We start from the raw sequence: 20,221 nt of genomic DNA, 5'->3' as shown, positions 1-20,221 counted from the left end.
TCCCAAACTCTGTGTCCCAGCACCCCTTTCTGGGCTGACTGTGCCTCCCTCCCAAACTCTGTGTCCCAGCACCCATTCCTGGGCTGACTGCGCCTCTCTCCTAGGCTCTGTGTCCCAGCACCCATTCCTGCTCTGACTGTGCCTCTGCCAGGCTCTGTGTCCCAGGACCGATTCCTGGGCTCAGTGTTCCTCACCCCTAAGCTCTGTGTCCCATATTCCATTCCTAAGCAGATTGTGCCTTACAAAGGTCAGTGTCCCAGCACCCATTCCTGGGGTGAATGTGCCTCTCTCCCAGGCTCTGGGCCCACCACTCATTCCTGGGATCAGTGTTCTGCACTCCCAGGCTCTGTGTCCCAGAACCCATTACTGGGCTGACTCTGCCCCTATGCCAGGCTCTGTGTCCAAGCACCCATTCCGGGGCGCAGTGTTCCTCTCTCCCAGGCTCTGTTTCCCAGCACCCATTCCTGGACTGACTGCGCCTTTCTCTTAGGGTCTGTGTCCCAGCACTCATTCCTGCTGTGACTGTGCCTCTGCCAGGCTCTTTTTCCCAGCACCCATTCCTGGGCTCAGTGTTCCTCACTCCTAGGCTCTGTGTCCCAGCACCCATTCATGGGCTGACTCTGCCTCTATGCCGCGCTCTGAGTGCAGGCACCCATTCCTGGGCTGACAGTGCATCTCTTCCAAACTCTGTGTCCCAGCATCCATTCCTGGGCTGACTGTGCCTCTCTCCCAGGCTCTTTGTCCCAGCACCCATTCCTGGGCTCAGTGTTCCTCACTCCTTGGCTCTGTGTCCCAGCACCCATTCCCGGGATGGTTGTACCTCTCACCCTGGCTCTGTGTCCCAGAGCCCATTCCTGCTCTGACTGTGCCTCTGCCTGGCTCTGTGTCCCAGCACCCACACCTGCGCTCAGTGTTCCTCACTCCCAGCCTCTGTATCCAAGCACCCATTCCTGGGCTGACTGTGCCTCTCTTCCAGGCTCTTTGTCCAAGCACCCATTGAAGAGCTTACTGCGACCACTTCAGGCTCTGCGTCCCAGAACCCATTCCAGCGCTCACTGTTCCTCTCTCCCAGGCTCTGTGTCACAGCACCCTATCCTGGGGTGACTCTGCCCCTATGCCAGGCTCTGTGTCCAGGCACCCATTCATGGTCTTACTCAGCGCCCGTTGAGGCTTTGTGTCCCAGCCACCATTCCAGGGCTGACTGTTCCTCTCTCTTAAGCTCTGTGTCCCAGCACCCATTCCTGGGCTGACTGTGCCTCTCTCCCAGGCTCTGTGTCACAGCACCCATTCCTGCTCTGACTGTGCCGCTCTCCCTGGCTCTGTGTCCCAGCGCCGATTCCTGTGCTGACTGTCCTCTTTCCCTGGATTTGTGTCCCAGAACCCATTCCTGAGCAGATTGTGCCTATCAAGGCTCTGTGTCTCAGCACCCATTCCTGGGCTGACTGTGCCTCTCTCCCAGGCTCATTGTCCAAGCACCCATTCCAGGGCCGACTGGGCCTCCAACAGGGTCTGTGTCCCAGCAACCATTCCTGGACTCAGTTCTCCTCTCTTCCAGGCTCTTTGTCCAAGCACCCATTCCAGGGCCGACTGGGCCCCCAACAGGGTCTGTGTCCCAGCAACCATTCCTGGACCCAGTTCTCCTCTCTCCCTGGCTCGGTGTCCCAGCACCCATTTCTGCTCTGACTGTGCCTCTCTCCTAGGCTCTCTGTCCCAGCACCCATACCTGGGCTGACCCTGCCTCTCTCCCAGGCTCTTTGTCCAAGTACCCATTGCAGGTCTGACTGCGCCCCCTTCAGGCTCTGTGTCCCAGCACCCATTCCTGGTCTGACTGTGCCTCTCTCCCAAAATCTGTGTCCCAGCCCCCATTCCTGGGCAGACTGTGCCTCTGCCAGGCTCTGCGTCCCAGCACCGATTCCTGGGCAGATTGTGCCTATATAGGCTCTGTGTCCCAGCACCCATTCCTGGGCTGACTGTGCCTCTCTCCCTGACTGTGTCCCAGCACGCATTCCTGGGCTCAGTGTTCCTCTCTCCCAGGCTCTGTGTCCCAGCACCCATTCCTGCTCTGACTGTGCCTCTCTCCCTGGCTCTGTGTCCCAGCGCCGATTCCTGTGCTGACTGTCCTCTTTCCCTGGATTTGTGTCCCAGAACCCATTCCTGAGCAGATTGTGCCTATCAAGGCTCTGTGTCCCAGCACCCATTTCATGGGCTGTCAGTTCTTCTCTCCCTGGCTCTGTGTCTCAGCACCCATTCCAGGGCCGACTGCGTCCCCATCAGGATCTGTGTCCCAGCAACCATTCCTGGACTGAGTTCTCCTCTCTCCCTGGCTCGGTGTCCCAGCACCCATTTCTGCTCTGACTGTGCCTCTCTCCTAGGCTCTTTGTCCCAGCACCCATACCTGGGCTGACCCTGCCTCTCTCCCAGGCTCTTTGTCCAAGTACCCATTCCAGGGCTGACTGCGCCCCCTTCAGGCTCTGTGTCCCAGCACCCATTCCTGGGCTGACTGTGCCTCTCTCCCAAACTCTGTGTCCCAGCCCCCATTCCTGGGCTGATTGTGCCTATATAGGCTCTGTGTCCCAGCACCCATTCCTGGGCTGTGTGTGCCTCTTTTCCAGGCTCTGTGTCCCAGCACCCATTCTGGGGCTGACTGTGCCTCTCTCCCAAACTCTGTGTCCCAGCACCCATTCCTGCTCTGACTGTGCCTCTCTCCCAGGCTCTGTGTCCCAGCCCCCATTCCTGCTCTGACTTTGCCTCTGCCACGCTCTGCGTCCCAGCACCGATTCCTGGGCAGATTGTGCCTATATAGGCTCTGTGTCCCAGCAACCATTCCTGGACTCAGTTCTCCTCTCTCCCTGGCTCGGTGTCCCAGCACCCATTCCTGGGGTGACTCTGCCTCTCTCCCTGGATCTGTGTCCCAGCACCCATTCATGGGCTTACTCAGCGCCCATTGAGGCTTTGTGTCCCAGCACCCATTCCTGGGCTGACTGTGCCTCTCTCCCTGACTCTGTGTCCCAGCACGCATTCCTGGGCTCAGTGTTCCTCTCTCCCAGGTTCTGTGTCCCAGCACCCATTCCTGGGCTGACTGTGCCTCTCTCCCAGGCTCTGTGTGTCATGGTTTGAGCCTGGCACAGAGCCAGTGCCCCCCCATGAAAATGCCTCACCCTGGTGTCTGCTGTGAGATGTGACCAGGAATAAGCAAAACAGGCTCTAACTTAAACATAAAGAACACTTTATTACTTAAACTACAGGAAAATAGGGAAAGACTATAAGGAAAAGAGAAAAAAAGAAATTGAAAACCTTACAAAATAACTTTCCTCCTCCCCACTCCCTGACTTTCCCAATCCGATACATTCTCCCAAAACACCAACTGCCCAGCCCGGCACGACACTTTAGTATACTCAAACTGCAGTTCATGAAGAGGAAAGGAGTCCTTCTTGTTCCACAGGCTTCTCCTGGAAACACACTGAAACCTTGTGTGCTTCCTTGTCACTTCGGCACCGCCCGGAAAAAGTCCTTTGCCGCTTGTGACATCTTCCTTCCATGCCCAGTGCTCTCACCACTGAGACATGGCCAGAGCTGCTTTTAGGGTTGTCTTTCAAGGATGCCTTGTCTCACTCCAAAAAGGCACCATCTCTGCTTTTGGGACATCTGTCCCCCCCATATTTTTCCAACCCCCTGGGGCCGGGGGGTCCTCACGAATGAACCCTCCTGGTTTTGAGGCACTGCCTCCCCCTAAATGCAGTCTGTGTCACAGGAACAACTGAGTCCGTGGCCACAAGAAAAGTCCAGCCAAAAGGCCACTCCAAATCATCTCTCCCCATCCAATCATCTCCACGTTCTTCGGGCCAGGTCCTTGTCTCATCTCATCTCTTATCTCCCTTCTTATTCAGCTTCGAGGAGGATTAGCATTTTTGCAAGGCCCCAATCATGAAAGAAAGGGTTAAAAGTTTTCAGTCTTTGTCTGTCCTGGGACGAGATGATACTCCCACACGTGCTGCTGCTGCGGCCGGCCGGGCTGCTCCCTTTTCCCCCCCCCTTTCTCTTCCTGGGCCGGCTGCTATCACCGCCGACTCTCCCTCTCTCTCCCTCCTGGGGGGGGGGGCTGGCTGCCCGATGTCTCGATGTCTCTTGGGGCTCCTCCACCCTTCCATCCTTGAAGGCCCCTCACCTCCCACCTCTGTCCAGGCCCCGGGCCTACCGCATGGCTGGCCCTCCCCCGCCCAGCAGCAAGGCTGGACGGGGGAGAGATCTGACCTCTTCACAGCGACGTCCCAAGAGAGCGTTCCAAGGGCAGTGCCCTGCTTTTTAACCCCTGTGTATTCTCGGAGGTGTGTCCAAACCCCACTGGCTACACCGTGTGCCAGTCTCAAACCCAAAACCTTCATTGGTTTGACCACAGCTTCCCAGAATTCCCACTCCTTCCTGGTCAAACCACCACATTGTCACAGCACCCATTCCTGCTCTGACTGTGCCTCTCTCCCTTTCTCTGTGTCCCAGCGCCGATTCCTGTGCTGACTGTCCTCTTTCCCTGGATTTGTGTCCCAGAACCCATTCCTGAGCAGATTGTGCCTATCAAGGCTCTGTGTCCCAGCACCCATTTCATGGGTAGTCAGTTCCTCTCTCCCTGGCTCTGTGTCTCAGCACCCATTCCTGGGCTGACTGTGCCTCTCTACCAGGCTCTTTGTCCAAGCACCCATTCCAGGGCCGAGTGCGCCCCCATCAGGGTCTGTGTCCCAGCAACCATTTCTGGACTCAGTTGTCCTCTCTCCCTGGCTCGGTGTCCCAGCACCCATTTCTGCTCTGACTGTGCCTCTCTCCTAGGCTCTCTGTCCCAGCACCCATACCTGGGCTGACCCTGCCTCTCTCCCAGGCTCTTTGTCCAAGTACCCATTCCAGGTCTGACTGCGCCCCCTTCAGGCTCTGTGTCCCAGCACCCATTCCTGGTCTGACTGTGCCTCTCTCCCAAAATCTGTGTCCCAGCGCCCATTCCTGGGCAGACTGTGCCTCTGCCAGGCTCTGCGTCCCAGCACCGATTCCTGGGCAGATTGTGCCTATATAGGCTCTGTGTCCCAGCACCCATTCATGGGCTGACTGTGCCTCTCTCCCTGACTGTGTCCCAGCACACATTCCTGGGCTGACTGTGCCTCTCTCCCTGGATCTGTGTCCCAGCACCCATTCCTGGGCAGACTGCACCTCTCTAGGCTCTGTGTCCCTGCACCCATTCCTGGGCAGATTGTGCCTCTATAGGCTCTGTGTCCCAGCACCCATTCCTGGGGTGGCTGCGTCTCTCTCCCTGGATCAGCGTCCAGCCCCCATTCCGGGGCTTGCAGCGCGACCTTCAGGCTTTGTGTCCCAGCACCTATTCCTGGGCAGATTGTGCCTCTCTCCCTGGCTCTGCGTCCAAGCACCCATTCCTGTGCATACTGCGCTTCTCTCCCAGGCTCTGTGTCCCAGTCACATTCTTTGGCTGACTGTGCCTCTCACCCTTGCTCTCTGTCCCAGCACCCATTCCTGGGCTGACTGTGCCTCTTCCCCAGGCTCTGTGTCCCAGCTCACATTCCTAGGCTGATTGTGCCTCTCTAGGCTCTTTGTGCCAGCACCCATTCCGGGCTGACTGTGCCTCTCACCCAGGCTCTGTGTCCCAGCACCCATTCCTGGGCTCTCTGTCTCAGCCCACATTCCGAGGCTGACTGTGCTTCTCTCCCCGGATCTCTCTCCCATCACCCATTCCTGTGCTGACTGCGCAGCTTTCGGTCTTTGTGTCCCAGCGCCCATTCCTGGGCTGATTGTGCCTCTCTAGCCTCTGTGTGCCAGCACCCATTCCGGGCTGACTGTGCCCCTCTCCCAGGCTCTGTGTCCCAGCACCCATTCCTGGGCTCAGTGTTCCTCTCTCTCCCGCAGGCTCTATGTCCCAGCATACATTCCTGGGCTGACTGTGACTCTCTCCCAGGCTCTGTGTCCCAGGACCCATTCCTGGGCTGAGTGTTCCTCTCTCCCACGCTCTCTGTCCCAGCACACATTCCTGGGCTGACTGTGCCTCTCTCCCAGGCTCTGTGTCCCAGGACCCATTCCTGGGCTGAGTGTTCCTCTCTCCCACGTTCTATGTCCCAGCACCCATTCCTGTGCTCAGTGTTCCTCTCTACCAGGCTCTGTGTCCCAGCACACATTCCTGCTCTGAGTGTGCCTCTCCCAGGCTCTGTGTCCCAGCACCCATTCCTGGGCGGACTGACCCTCTCTCCCTGGATCTGTGCCCAGCACCCATTCCAGGGGTGATTGTGCCTCTCAAGGTTCTGTTTCCCAGCACCCATTCCGGGACTGTCTGTGCCTCTGCCAGGCTCTGTGTCCCCGCACCCATTGCTGAGCCGACTATGCCTCGGCCAAGCTCTGTTTCCCAGCACCCATTCCTGGGCTCAGTGATTCTCACTCCCAGGCTCGGTGTCCCAGCACCAATTCCTGGGCTGACTCTTCCTCTCTGCCAGGCTCTGTGTCCAAGAACCCATTCCTGGGCTGACTGTGCCTCTCATCCCGGCTCTTTGTCCCACACCCCATTCCAGGGCAGTATGCGCCCCATTCAGGCTCTGTGTCCAAGCACCGATTCCTGGGCTGACTGTGCCTCTCTTCCTGGGTCTGTGTCCCACAATCCATTCCTGGGCTGACTGCGCCCCTTTCAGACCTTGTATCCCAGCACTCTTTTTTGTGCAGATTGTGCCTCTCTAGGCTCTGTTTCCCAGCACCCATTCCTGGGCTGAATGTACCTCTCTCCCAGGATTTGTTTCCCAGCCCCCATACCTGCTCTGACTGTGCCTCTGCCAGACTCTGTGTCTGAGAACCAATTCCTGAGGTCACTGTTCCTCACTTCCAGGCTCTGTGTCCCAGTGCCCATTCCTGGGATAACTCTTCCGCTCTGCAAGGCTCTGAGTCCATGATCCCATTCCTAGGCTGACTGTGCCCCGTCCCCAGGCTCTTTGTCCCAGCGCCCATTCAAGACCAGTATGTGCCCCGTTCAGGCTCTGTGTCCCAGGACCCATTCGTGGGCTGACTGTGCCTCTCTGCCAGGCTCTGTGTCCCAGCACCCATTCGTGCTCTGAGTGTGCCTCTCCCAGGCTCTGTGTCCCAGCAGCCATTCCTGGGCAGATTGTGCCTCTCTCCCTGGCTCTGTGCCTCAGCACCCATTCCAGGGCTGACTGTGCCTCTCTTCCAGGCTCTGTGTCTCAGCATCCACTCCTGGGCTCAGTGTTCCACTCTCTCAGTCTCAGTGTCCCAGCACCCATTCCTGGGCTGGCACTGCGTCTATGCCACGCTCTGCGTCCAAGCACCCATTCCTAGGCTTTCTGTGATTCTCTCCCACGCTATGTGTCCCAGCACCCATTCCTGTGCTGACTGTGCCTCTCTCCCAGGCTCTGTGTCCCAGCATCATTCTTTGCCTGACTGTGCCTCCCTCCATGGCTCTCTGTCCCAGCACCCATTCCTGGGCATACTCTGCTTCTCTCCCTGGCTCTGTGTCCCAGCACCCATTCCTTGGCCGACTGCGCAGCTTTCAGTCTTTGTGTCCAAGCGCCCATTCCTGGGCTGACTGTGCCTCTCTCCCAGGCTCTGTGTCCCAGCACACATTCCTTGGCTCAGTGTTCCTGTCTCCCAGGCTCGAAGTCCCAGCATACATTCCTGGGCTGACTGTGCCTCTCCAGGCTCTGTGTCCCAGTACTCGCTCCTGGGCTGACTGTGTTTCTGCCAGTCACTGTGTTTCAGCATCAATTCCTGGGCACGCTGTGCATCTCTAGGCTCTGTATCCCAGGACCCATTACTGGGCTGAATCTGCCTCTGCCTGGCTCTGTGTCCCAGCACTCATTCCTGGGCTGACTGTGGTTCTGCCAGCCTCTGTGTCCCAGAACACATTCTTGGGCTGACTGTGCTTTTCCAGTCGCTGTCTCCCTGCACTCACACCTGGTCTGACTGTGCCGCTCTCCCAGGCTCTGTGTCCCAGCACCCATTCCTGGGCTGACTGTGCCTCTCCAGACTCTGTGTCCCTGCACACATTCCTGAGCTGACTGTGCCTCTCCAGGCTCTGTGTCCCTCCACTCATTCCTGGGCTGACTGTGCCTCTATGCCAGGCTCTGTGTCCCAGCACCCATTCCTCGGCTGACAGTTCCTTTGCCAGGTACTGTTTAGCAGCACCCATTCCCTTTCTGACTGTGCCTCTCCGGACTTTGTGTCCCTGCTCCCAATTCTGACCTTTTTTGTGCCTCATATATGCACTGTGTCCCAGCACACATTCCTGGGCTGACTGTGCCGATCTCCAACGATCTGTGCCCCAGCACCCATTCTTGGGCTGACTGTGCCTCTCCCGGCTCTGAGACTCAGCACTCCTTCCTGTGCTGACTGTGCCTCTCCAGGCTCTGTGTCCCAGTACTCACTCCTGGGCTGACTGTGTTTCTGCCAGTCACTGTGTTTCAGCATCAATCCCTGGGCACGCTGTGCATCTCCAGGCTCTGTATCCCAGCACCCATTACTGGGCTGAATCTGCCTCTGCCTGGCTCTTTGTCCCAGCACTCATTCCTGGGCTGACTGTGGTTCTGCCAGCCTCTGTGTCCCAGAACACATTCTTGGGCTGACTGTGCCTCTATGCCAGGCTCTGTGTCCCAGCACCCATTCCTGGTCGTTCTTTCCCTCTCCAGGCTGTGTCCCAGCACCCATTCCTCGGCTGACAGTTCCTTTGCCAGGTACTGTTTAGCAGCACCCATTCCCTTTCTGACTGTGCCTCTCCGGACTTTGTGTCCCTGCTCCCAATTCTGACCTTTTTGTGCCTCATATATGCACTGTGTCCCAGCACACATTCCTGGGCTGACTGTGCCGATCTCCAACGATCTGTGTCCCAGCACCCATTCTTGGGCTGACTGTGCCTCTCCCGGCTCTGAGACTCAGCACTCCTTCCTGTGCTGACTGTGCCTCTCCAGGCTCTGTGTCCCAGTACTCACTCCTGGGCTGACTGTGTTTCTGCCAGTCACTGTGTTTCAGCATCAATTCCTGGGCACGCTGTGCATCTCCAGGCACTGTATCCCAGCACCCATTACTGGGCTGAATCTGCCTCTGCCTGGCTCTGTGTCCCAGCACCCATTCCTGGGCTGACTGTGGTTCTGCCAGCCTCTGTGTCCCAGAACACATTCTTGGGCTGACTGTGCTTTTCCAGTCGCTGTGTCCCTGCACTCACACCTGGTCTGACTGTGCCGCTCTCCAAGGCTCTGTGTCCCAGCACCCATTCCTGGGCTGACTGTGCCTCTCCAGACTGTGTGTCCCAGCACCCATTCCTGGGCGTTCTTTCCCTCTCCAGGCTGTGTCCCAGCACCCATTCCTCGGCTGACAGTTCCTTTGCCAGGTACTGTTTAGCAGCACCCATTCCCTTTCTGACTGTGCCTCTCCAGACTTTGTGTCCCTGCTCCCAATTCTGACCTTTTTGTGCCTCATATATGCACTGTGTCCCAGCACACATTCCTGGGCTGACTGTGCCGATCTCCAACGATCTGTGTCCCAGCACCCATTCTTGGGCTGACTGTGCCTCTCTCCCAGGCTCTGTGTCCCATCACCCATTCCTGGACTCAGTTTTCCTCTCTCCCAGGCTCTCTGTCCCAGCCCTCATTCCTGGGCTGACTGTGCTTCTCTCCCTGGACCTGTGTCCCATAACCCGTTCCTGCGCTGACTGCGCCTCTTCAGGCTTTGTGTCCCAGCACCCATTCCTGGGCAGATTGTGCCTCTCTAGGTCCTGTGTGCGAGCACCCATTCCGGAGCTGACTGTGCCTCTCTTCCAAGCTCTGTGTCCAATCACCCATTCCTGTGCTCAGTGTTCCTCTCTACCAGGCTCTTTGTCCAGGCACCCTTTCGTGGGCTGACTGTGCCTCTCTCCCAGGCTCTGTGTCCCAGCACCCATTCGTGCTCTGCGTGTGCCTCTCCCAGGCTCTGTGCCCCAGCAGCAATTCCTGGGCAGATTGTGCCTCTCTCCTTGGCTCTGTGTCTCAGCACCCTTTCGTGGGCTGACTGTGCCTCTCTCCCAGGCTCTGTGTCCCAGCAGCCATTCCTGAACAGATTGTGCCTCTCACCCAGGCTCTGTGTCCCAGCACCCATTCCTGGGCTCTCTGTCCCAGTCCACATTCCGAGGCTGACTGTGCTTCTCTCCCTGGATCTCTGTCCCATCACCCATTCCTGTGCTGACTGTGCCTCTCTCCCAGGCTCTGTGTCCCAGCATCATTCTTTGCCTGACTGTGCCTCCCTCCCTGGCTCTGTGTCCCAGCACCCATTCCTTGGCTGACTGCGCAGCTTTCGGTCTTTGTGTCCCAGCGCCCATTCCTGGGCTGATTGTGCCTCTCTAGCCTCTGTGTGCCAGCACCCATTCCGGGCTGACTGTGCCTCTCTCCCAGGCTCTTTGTCCCAGCACCCATTCCTGGGCTCAGTGTTCCTCTCTCTCCCGCAGGCTCTATGTCCCAGCATACATTCCTGGGCTGACTGTGCCTCTCTCCCAGGCTCTGTGTCCCAGGACCCATTCCTGGGCTGAGTGTTCCTCTCTCCCACGCTCTCTGTCCCAGCACACATTCCTGGGCTCAGTGTTCCACTCTCTCAGTCTCAGTGTCCCAGCACCCATTCCTGGGCTGACACTGCGTCTATGTCACGCTCTGCGTCCAAGCACCCATTCCTAGGCTTTCTGTGATTCTCTCCCACGCTATGTGTCCCAGCACCCATTCCTGTGCTGACTGTGCCTCTCTCCCTGGCTCTATGTCCTAGCACCCATTCATAATATGACTGTGCCTCTCTCCCAGGCTCTGTGTCCCAGCATCATTCTTTGCCTGACTGTGCCTCCCTCCATGGCTCTCTGTCCCAGCACCCATTCCTGGGCATACTCTGCTTCTCTCCCTGGCTCTGTGTCCCAGCACCCATTCCTTGGCCGACTGCGCAGCTTTCAGTCTTTGTGTCCAAGCGCCCATTCCTGGGCTGACTGTGCCTCTCTCCCAGGCTCTGTGTCCCAGCACCCATTCCTTGGCTCAGTGTTCCTGTCTCCCAGGCTCGAAGTCCCAGCATACATTCCTGGGCTGACTGTGCCTCTCCAGGCTCTGTGTCCCAGTACTCGCTCCTGGGCTGATTGTGTTTCTGCCAGTCACTGTGTCTCAGCATCAATTCCTGGGCACGCTGTGCATCTCCAGGCACTGTATCCCAGGACCCATTTCTGGGCTGAATCTGCCTCTGCCTGGCTCTGTGTCCCAGCACTCATTCCTGGGCTGACTGTGGTTCTGCCAGCCTCTGTGTCCCAGAACACATTCTTGGGCTGACTGTGCTTTTCCAGTCGCTGTGTGCCTGCACTCACACCTGGTCTGACTGTGCCGCTCTCCCAGGCTCTGTGTCCCAGCACCCATTCCTGGGCTGACTGTGCCTCTCCAGACTCTGTGTCCCAGCACCCATTCCTGGGCGTTCTTTCCCTCTCCAGGCTGTGTCCCAGCACCCATTCCTCGGCTGACAGTTCCTTTGCCAGGTACTGTTTAGCAGCACCCATTCCCTTTCTGACCGTGCCTCTCCAGACTTTGTGTCCCTGCTCCCAATTCTGACCTTTTTGTGCCTCATATATGCACTGTGTCCCAGCACACATTCCTGGGCTGACTGTGCCGATCTCCAACGATGTGTGTCCCAGCACCCATTCTTGGGCTGACTGTGCCTCTCCCGGCTCTGAGTCTCAGCACTCCTTCCTGTGCTGACTGTGCCTCTCCAGGCTCTTTGTCCCAGTACTCACTCCTGGGCTGACTGTGTTTCTGCCAGTCACTGTGTTTCAGCATAAATTCCTGGGCACGCTGTGCGTCTCCAGGCTCTGTATCCCAGCACCCATTACTGGGCTGAATCTGCCTCTGCCTGGCTCTGTGTCCCAGCACCCATTCCTGAGCAGACTGTGCTTCTCCAGGCTCTGTGTCCCAGCACCCATTCCTGGGCTGACTGTGCGTCTTCTGGGCACTGATCCCAGCACCCATTCCAGGGCTGACCGCGCCCCCTTCAGGCTCTGTGTTTCAGCACATATTACTGGGCCTACTGTCCCTCTCCATGCTCTGTGTCCCAGTACCCATTCCTGAGATTACTGCGCCCCCACAGGCTCTGTGTTCCAGCGCCCATTGCTGGGGTGACTGTGCCTCTCTGCCAGGCTCCTTGTCCCAGCACCCACTCCTGGGCTGACTGTGCCTCTCAAGGCTCTGTGTCCCATAACTCATTCCTGGGCTTACTTTGCTTCTCCAGGTTCTCTGACCCATCACCCATTCCTGAGCTGACTCTGGCTCTATTAAAGGCTGTGTGTCCCAGAACCCATTCCTGGGCTGACTGTGCCTCTCCAGGCTCTGTGTCCCAGCACACATTCCTGAGCAGACTGTGCTTCTGCCAGGCTCTGTGTCCCAGAACCCATTCCTGGGTTGACTGTGCCTCTCCAGGCCCCATGTCCCAGCACTCATTCCTGAGCGGACCCTGCCTCTATGCCACGCGCTGTGACCCAGCACCCATTCCTAGGCTGACTGTGCCTCTCTCCCAAGCTCTGTCTCCTAGCTCCCATTCCTGGGCTGACTCGTCCTCTGCCATCCTCTTTTGCCCAGCACCCAATCCTGAGCCTACTGTGCCACTCTCCCAGGCTCTGTGTCCCAGCACCCGTTCTTGGGCTGACTGTTCCTTTCCATGCTCAATGTACCAGCACCCATTCCTGGGTAGACTGTGCCTGTCCAGGCTCTGTGTCCCAGCACTCATTCCTTGGCTGACTGTGCCTCTCCAGACTTTGTGTCCCTGCTCCCAATTCTGACCTTTTTGTGCCTCATATATGCACTGTGTCCCAGCACACATTCCTGGGCTGACTGTGCCGATCTCCAACGATCTGTGTCCCAGCACCCATTCTTGGGCTGACTGTGCCTCGCTCCCTGGCTTTGTGTCCCAGCACCCATTCCCGGGATGACTGTGTCTCTCTCCCTGGATCGGCGTCCAGCACCCATTCCTGGGCTGGCTGCGCGCCCTTCAGGCTTTGTGTCCCAGCACCCATTCCTGGGCAGATTGTGCCTCTCTCCCTGGGTCTGTGTCTCAGCACTCATTCCTGGGCTGACTGTGCCTCTCTCCCAGGCTCTGTGTCTCAGCATCCACTCCTGGGCTCAGTGTTCCTCTCTCTCAGGCTCTGCGCCCAAGCACCCATTCCTGGGCAGATTGTGCCTCTCTCCCAGGCTCTGTGTCTCAGCACCCATTCCTGGGCTGACTGTGCCTCTCTCCCAGGCTCTGTGTCTCAGCATCCACTCCTGGGCTCAGTGTTCCTCTCTCTCAGGCTCTGCGTCCAAGCACCCATTCCTGGGCTGACTGTGCCTCTCTCCCAGGCTCTGTGTCCCAGCACCCATTCCTGGACTCAGTTTTCCTCTCTCCCAGGCTCTCTTTCCCAGCCCTCATTCCTGGGCTGACTGTGCTTCTCTCCCTGGACCTGTGTCCCATAACCCGTTCCTGCGCTGACTGCGCCTCTTCAGGCTTTGTGTCCCAGCACCCATTCCTGGGCAGATTGTGCCTCTCTAGGTCCTGTGTGCGAGCACCCATTCCGGAGCTGACTGTGCCTCTCTTCCAAGCTCTGTGTCCAATCACCCATTCCTGTGCTCAGTGTTCCTCTCTACCAGGCTCTTTGTCCAGGCACCCTTTCGTGGGCTGACTGTGCCTCTCTCCCAGGCTCTGTGTCCCAGCACCCATTCGTGCTCTGCGTGTGCCTCTCCCAGGCTCTGTGCCCCAGCAGCAATTCCTGGGCAGATTGTGCCTCTCTCCTTGGCTCTGTGTCTCAGCACCCTTTCGTGGGCTGACTGTGCCTCTCTCCCAGGCTCTGTGTCCCAGCAGCCATTCCTGAACAGATTGTGCCTCTCACCCAGGCTCTGTGTCCCAGCACCCATTCCTGGGCTCTCTGTCCCAGTCCACATTCCGAGGCTGACTGTGCTTCTCTCCCTGGATCTCTGTCCCATCACCCATTCCTGTGCTGACTGTGCCTCTCTCCCAGGCTCTGTGTCCCAGCATCATTCTTTGCCTGACTGTGCCTCCCTCCCTGGCTCTGTGTCCCAGCACCCATTCCTTGGCTGACTGCGCAGCTTTCGGTCTTTGTGTCCCAGCGCCCATTCCTGGGCTGATTGTGCCTCTCTAGCCTCTGTGTGCCAGCACCCATTCCGGGCTGACTGTGCCTCTCTCCCAGGCTCTTTGTCCCAGCACCCATTCCTGGGCTCAGTGTTCCTCTCTCTCCCGCAGGCTCTATGTCCCAGCATACATTCCTGGGCTGACTGTGCCTCTCTCCCAGGCTCTGTGTCCCAGGACCCATTCCTGGGCTGAGTGTTCCTCTCTCCCACGCTCTCTGTCCCAGCACACATTCCTGGGCTCAGTGTTCCACTCTCTCAGTCTCAGTGTCCCAGCACCCATTCCTGGGCTGACACTGCGTCTATGTCACGCTCTGCGTCCAAGCACCCATTCCTAGGCTTTCTGTGATTCTCTCCCACGCTATGTGTCCCAGCACCCATTCCTGTGCTGACTGTGCCTCTCTCCCTGGCTCTATGTCCTAGCACCCATTCATAATATGACTGTGCCTCTCTCCCAGGCTCTGTGTCCCAGCATCATTCTTTGCCTGACTGTGCCTCCCTCCATGGCTCTCTGTCCCAGCACCCATTCCTGGGCATACTCTGCTTCTCTCCCTGGCTCTGTGTCCCAGCACCCATTCCTTGGCCGACTGCGCAGCTTTCAGTCTTTGTGTCCAAGCGCCCATTCCTGGGCTGACTGTGCCTCTCTCCCAGGCTCTGTGTCCCAGCACCCATTCCTTGGCTCAGTGTTCCTGTCTCCCAGGCTCGAAGTCCCAGCATACATTCCTGGGCTGACTGTGCCTCTCCAGGCTCTGTGTCCCAGTACTCGCTCCTGGGCTGATTGTGTTTCTGCCAGTCACTGTGTTTCAGCATCAATTCCTGGGCACGCTGTGCATCTCTAGGCTCTGTATCCCAGGACCCATTTCTGGGCTGAATCTGCCTCTGCCTGGCTCTGTGTCCCAGCACTCATTCCTGGGCTGACTGTGGTTCTGCCAGCCTCTGTGTCCCAGAACACATTCTTGGGCTGACTGTGCTTTTCCAGTCGCTGTCTCCCTGCACTCACACCTGGTCTGACTGTGCCGCTCTCCCAGGCTCTGTGTCCCAGCACCCATTCCTGGGCTGACTGTGCCTCTCCAGACTCTGTGTCCCTGCACACATTCCTGAGCTGACTGTGCCTCTCCAGGCTCTGTGTCCCTCCACTCATTCCTGGGCTGACTGTGCCTCTATGCCAGGCTCTGTGTCCCTCCACTCATTCCTGGTCGTTCTTTCCCTCTCCAGGCTGTGTCCCAGCACCCATTCCCCGGCTGACAGTTCCTTTGCCAGGTACTGTTTAGCAGCACCCATTCCCTTTCTGACTGTGCCTCTCCGGACTTTGTGTCCCTGCTAACAATTCTGACCTTTTTGTGCCTCATATATGCACTGTGTCCCAGCACACATTCCTGGGCTGACTGTGCCGATCTCCAACGATCTGTGTCCCAGCACCCATTCTTGGGCTGACTGTGCCTCTCCCGGCTCTGAGACTCAGCACTCCTTCCTGTGCTGACTGTGCCTCTCCAGGCTCTGTGTCCCAGTACTCACTCCTGGGCTGACTGTGTTTCTGCCAGTCACTGTGTCTCAGCATCAATTCCTGGGCACGCTGTGCATCTCCAGGCACTGTATCCCAGGACCCATTTCTGGGCTGAATCTGCCTCTGCCTGGCTCTGTGTCCCAGCACTCATTCCTGGGCTGACTGTGGTTCTGCCAGCCTCTGTGTCCCAGAACACATTCTTGGGCTGACTGTGCTTTTCCAGTCGCTGTGTGCCTGCACTCACACCTGGTCTGACTGTGCCGCTCTCCCAGGCTCTGTGTCCCAGCACCCATTCCTGGGCTGACTGTGCCTCTCCAGACTCTGTGTCCCAGCACCCATTCCTGGGCGTTCTTTCCCTCTCCAGGCTGTGTCCCAGCACCCATTCCTCGGCTGACAGTTCCTTTGCCAGGTACTGTTTAGCAGCACCCATTCCCTTTCTGACCGTGCCTCTCCAGACTTTGTGTCCCTGCTCCCAATTCTGACCTTTTTGTGCCTCATATATGCACTGTGTCCCAGCACACATTCCTGGGCTGACTGTGCCGATCTCCAACGATGTGTGTCCCAGCACCCATTCTTGGGCTGACTGTGCCTCTCCCGGCTCTGAGTCTCAGCACTCCTTCCTGTGCTGACTGTGCCTCTCCAGGCTCTTTGTCCCAGTACTCACTCCTGGGCTGACTGTGTTTCTGCCAGTCACTGTGTTTCAGCATAAATTCCTGGGCACGCTGTGCGTCTCCAGGCTCTGTATCCCAGCACCCATTACTGGGCTGAATCTGCCTCTGCCTGGCTCTGTGTCCCAGCACCCATTCCTGAGCAGACTGTGCTTCTCCAGGCTCTGTGTCCCAGCACCCATTCCTGGGCTGACTGTGCGTCTTCTGGGCACTGATCCCAGCACCCATTCCAGGGCTGACCGCGCCCCCTTCAGGCTCTGTGTTTCAGCACATATTACTGGGCCTACTGTCCCTCTCCATGCTCTGTGTCCCAGTACCCATTCCTGAGATTACTGCGCCCCCACAGGCTCTGTGTTCCAGCGCCCATTGCTGGGGTGACTGTGCCTCTCTGCCAGGCTCCTTGTCCCAGCACCCACTCCTGGGCTGACTGTGCCTCTCAAGGCTCTGTGTCCCATAACTCATTCCTGGGCTTACTTTGCTTCTCCAGGTTCTCTGACCCATCACCCATTCCTGAGCTGACTCTGGCTCTATTAAAGGCTGTGTGTCCCAGAACCCATTCCTGGGCTGACTGTGCCTCTCCAGGCTCTGTGTCCCAGCACACATTCCTGAGCAGACTGTGCTTCTGCCAGGCTCTGTGTCCCAGAACCCATTCCTGGGTTGACTGTGCCTCTCCAGGCCCCATGTCCCAGCACTCATTCCTGAGCGGACCCTGCCTCTATGCCACGCGCTGTGACCCAGCACCCATTCCTAGGCTGACTGTGCCTCTCTCCCAAGCTCTGTCTCCTAGCTCCCATTCCTGGGCTGACTCGTCCTCTGCCATCCTCTTTTGCCCAGCACCCAATCCTGAGCCTACTGTGCCTCTCTCCCAGGCTCTGTGTCCCAGCACCCGTTCTTGGGCTGACTGTTCCTTTCCATGCTCAATGTACCAGCACCCATTCCTGGGTAGACTGTGCCTGTCCAGGCTCTGTGTCCCAGCACTCATTCCTTGGCTGACTGTGCCTCTCCAGACTTTGTGTCCCTGCTCCCAATTCTGACCTTTTTGTGCCTCATATATGCACTGTGTCCCAGCACACATTCCTGGGCTGACTGTGCCGATCTCCAACGATCTGTGTCCCAGCACCCATTCTTGGGCTGACTGTGCCTCGCTCCCTGGCTTTGTGTCCCAGCACCCATTCCCGGGATGACTGTGTCTCTCTCCCTGGATCGGCGTCCAGCACCCATTCCTGGGCTGGCTGCGCGCCCTTCAGGCTTTGTGTCCCAGCACCCATTCCTGGGCAGATTGTGCCTCTCTCCCTGGGTCTGTGTCTCAGCACTCATTCCTGGGCTGACTGTGCCTCTCTCCCAGGCTCTGTGTCTCAGCATCCACTCCTGGGCTCAGTGTTCCTCTCTCTCAGGCTCTGCGCCCAAGCACCCATTCCTGGGCAGATTGTGCCTCTCTCCCAGGCTCTGTGTCTCAGCACCCATTCCTGGGCTGACTGTGCCTCTCTCCCAGGCTCTGTGTCTCAGCATCCACTCCTGGGCTCAGTGTTCCTCTCTCTCAGGCTCTGCGTCCAAGCACCCATTCCTGGGCTGACTGTGCCTCTCTCCCAGGCTCTGTGTCCCAGCACCCATTCCTGGACTCAGTTTTCCTCTCTCCCAGGCTCTCTGTCCCAGCCCTCATTCCTGGGCTGACTGTGCTTCTCTCCCTGGACCTGTGTCCCATAACCCGTTCCTGCGCTGACTGCGCCTCTTCAGGCTTTGTGTCCCAGCACCCATTCCTGGGCAGATTGTGCCTCTCTAGGTCCTGTGTGCGAGCACCCATTCCGGAGCTGACTGTGCCTCTCTTCCAAGCTCTGTGTCCAATCACCCATTCCTGTGCTCAGTGTTCCTCTCTACCAGGCTCTTTGTCCAGGCACCCTTTCGTGGGCTGACTGTGCCTCTCTCCCAGGCTCTGTGTCCCAGCACCCATTCGTGCTCTGCGTGTGCCTCTCCCAGGCTCTGTGCCCCAGCAGCAATTCCTGGGCAGATTGTGCCTCTCTCCTTGGCTCTGTGTCTCAGCACCCTTTCGTGGGCTGACTGTGCCTCTCTCCCAGGCTCTGTGTCCCAGCAGCCATTCCTGAACAGATTGTGCCTCTCACCCAGGCTCTGTGTCCCAGCACCCATTCCTGGGCTCTCTGTCCCAGTCCACATTCCGAGGCTGACTGTGCTTCTCTCCCTGGATCTCTGTCCCATCACCCATTCCTGTGCTGACTGTGCCTCTCTCCCAGGCTCTGTGTCCCAGCATCATTCTTTGCCTGACTGTGCCTCCCTCCCTGGCTCTGTGTCCCAGCACCCATTCCTTGGCTGACTGCGCAGCTTTCGGTCTTTGTGTCCCAGCGCCCATTCCTGGGCTGATTGTGCCTCTCTAGCCTCTGTGTGCCAGCACCCATTCCGGGCTGACTGTGCCTCTCTCCCAGGCTCTTTGTCCCAGCACCCATTCCTGGGCTCAGTGTTCCTCTCTCTCCCGCAGGCTCTATGTCCCAGCATACATTCCTGGGCTGACTGTGCCTCTCTCCCAGGCTCTGTGTCCCAGGACCCATTCCTGGGCTGAGTGTTCCTCTCTCCCACGCTCTCTGTCCCAGCACACATTCCTGGGCTCAGTGTTCCACTCTCTCAGTCTCAGTGTCCCAGCACCCATTCCTGGGCTGACACTGCGTCTATGTCACGCTCTGCGTCCAAGCACCCATTCCTAGGCTTTCTGTGATTCTCTCCCACGCTATGTGTCCCAGCACCCATTCCTGTGCTGACTGTGCCTCTCTCCCTGGCTCTATGTCCTAGCACCCATTCATAATATGACTGTGCCTCTCTCCCAGGCTCTGTGTCCCAGCATCATTCTTTGCCTGACTGTGCCTCCCTCCATGGCTCTCTGTCCCAGCACCCATTCCTGGGCATACTCTGCTTCTCTCCCTGGCTCTGTGTCCCAGCACCCATTCCTTGGCCGACTGCGCAGCTTTCAGTCTTTGTGTCCAAGCGCCCATTCCTGGGCTGACTGTGCCTCTCTCCCAGGCTCTGTGTCCCAGCACCCATTCCTTGGCTCAGTGTTCCTGTCTCCCAGGCTCGAAGTCCCAGCATACATTCCTGGGCTGACTGTGCCTCTCCAGGCTCTGTGTCCCAGTACTCGCTCCTGGGCTGATTGTGTTTCTGCCAGTCACTGTGTTTCAGCATCAATTCCTGGGCACGCTGTGCATCTCTAGGCTCTGTATCCCAGGACCCATTTCTGGGCTGAATCTGCCTCTGCCTGGCTCTGTGTCCCAGCACTCATTCCTGGGCTGACTGTGGTTCTGCCAGCCTCTGTGTCCCAGAACACATTCTTGGGCTGACTGTGCTTTTCCAGTCGCTGTCTCCCTGCACTCACACCTGGTCTGACTGTGCCGCTCTCCCAGGCTCTGTGTCCCAGCACCCATTCCTGGGCTGACTGTGCCTCTCCAGACTCTGTGTCCCTGCACACATTCCTGAGCTGACTGTGCCTCTCCAGGCTCTGTGTCCCTCCACTCATTCCTGGGCTGACTGTGCCTCTATGCCAGGCTCTGTGTCCCTCCACTCATTCCTGGTCGTTCTTTCCCTCTCCAGGCTGTGTCCCAGCACCCATTCCTCGGCTGACAGTTCCTTTGCCAGGTACTGTTTAGCAGCACCCATTCCCTTTCTGACTGTGCCTCTCCGGACTTTGTGTCCCTGCTCCCAATTCTGACCTTTTTGTGCCTCATATATGCACTGTGTCCCAGCACACATTCCTGGGCTGACTGTGCCGATCTCCAACGATCTGTGCCCCAGCACCCATTCTTGGGCTGACTGTGCCTCTCCCGGCTCTGAGACTCAGCACTCCTTCCTGTGCTGACTGTGCCTCTCCAGGCTCTGTGTCCCAGTACTCACTCCTGGGCTGACTGTGTTTCTGC

This window comes from Zonotrichia albicollis, chromosome W (assembly GCF_047830755.1).
Source record: "Zonotrichia albicollis isolate bZonAlb1 chromosome W, bZonAlb1.hap1, whole genome shotgun sequence".
Lineage (NCBI taxonomy): Eukaryota > Metazoa > Chordata > Aves > Passeriformes > Passerellidae > Zonotrichia > Zonotrichia albicollis.
Note: the sequence above shows the minus strand (reverse complement) of the source record.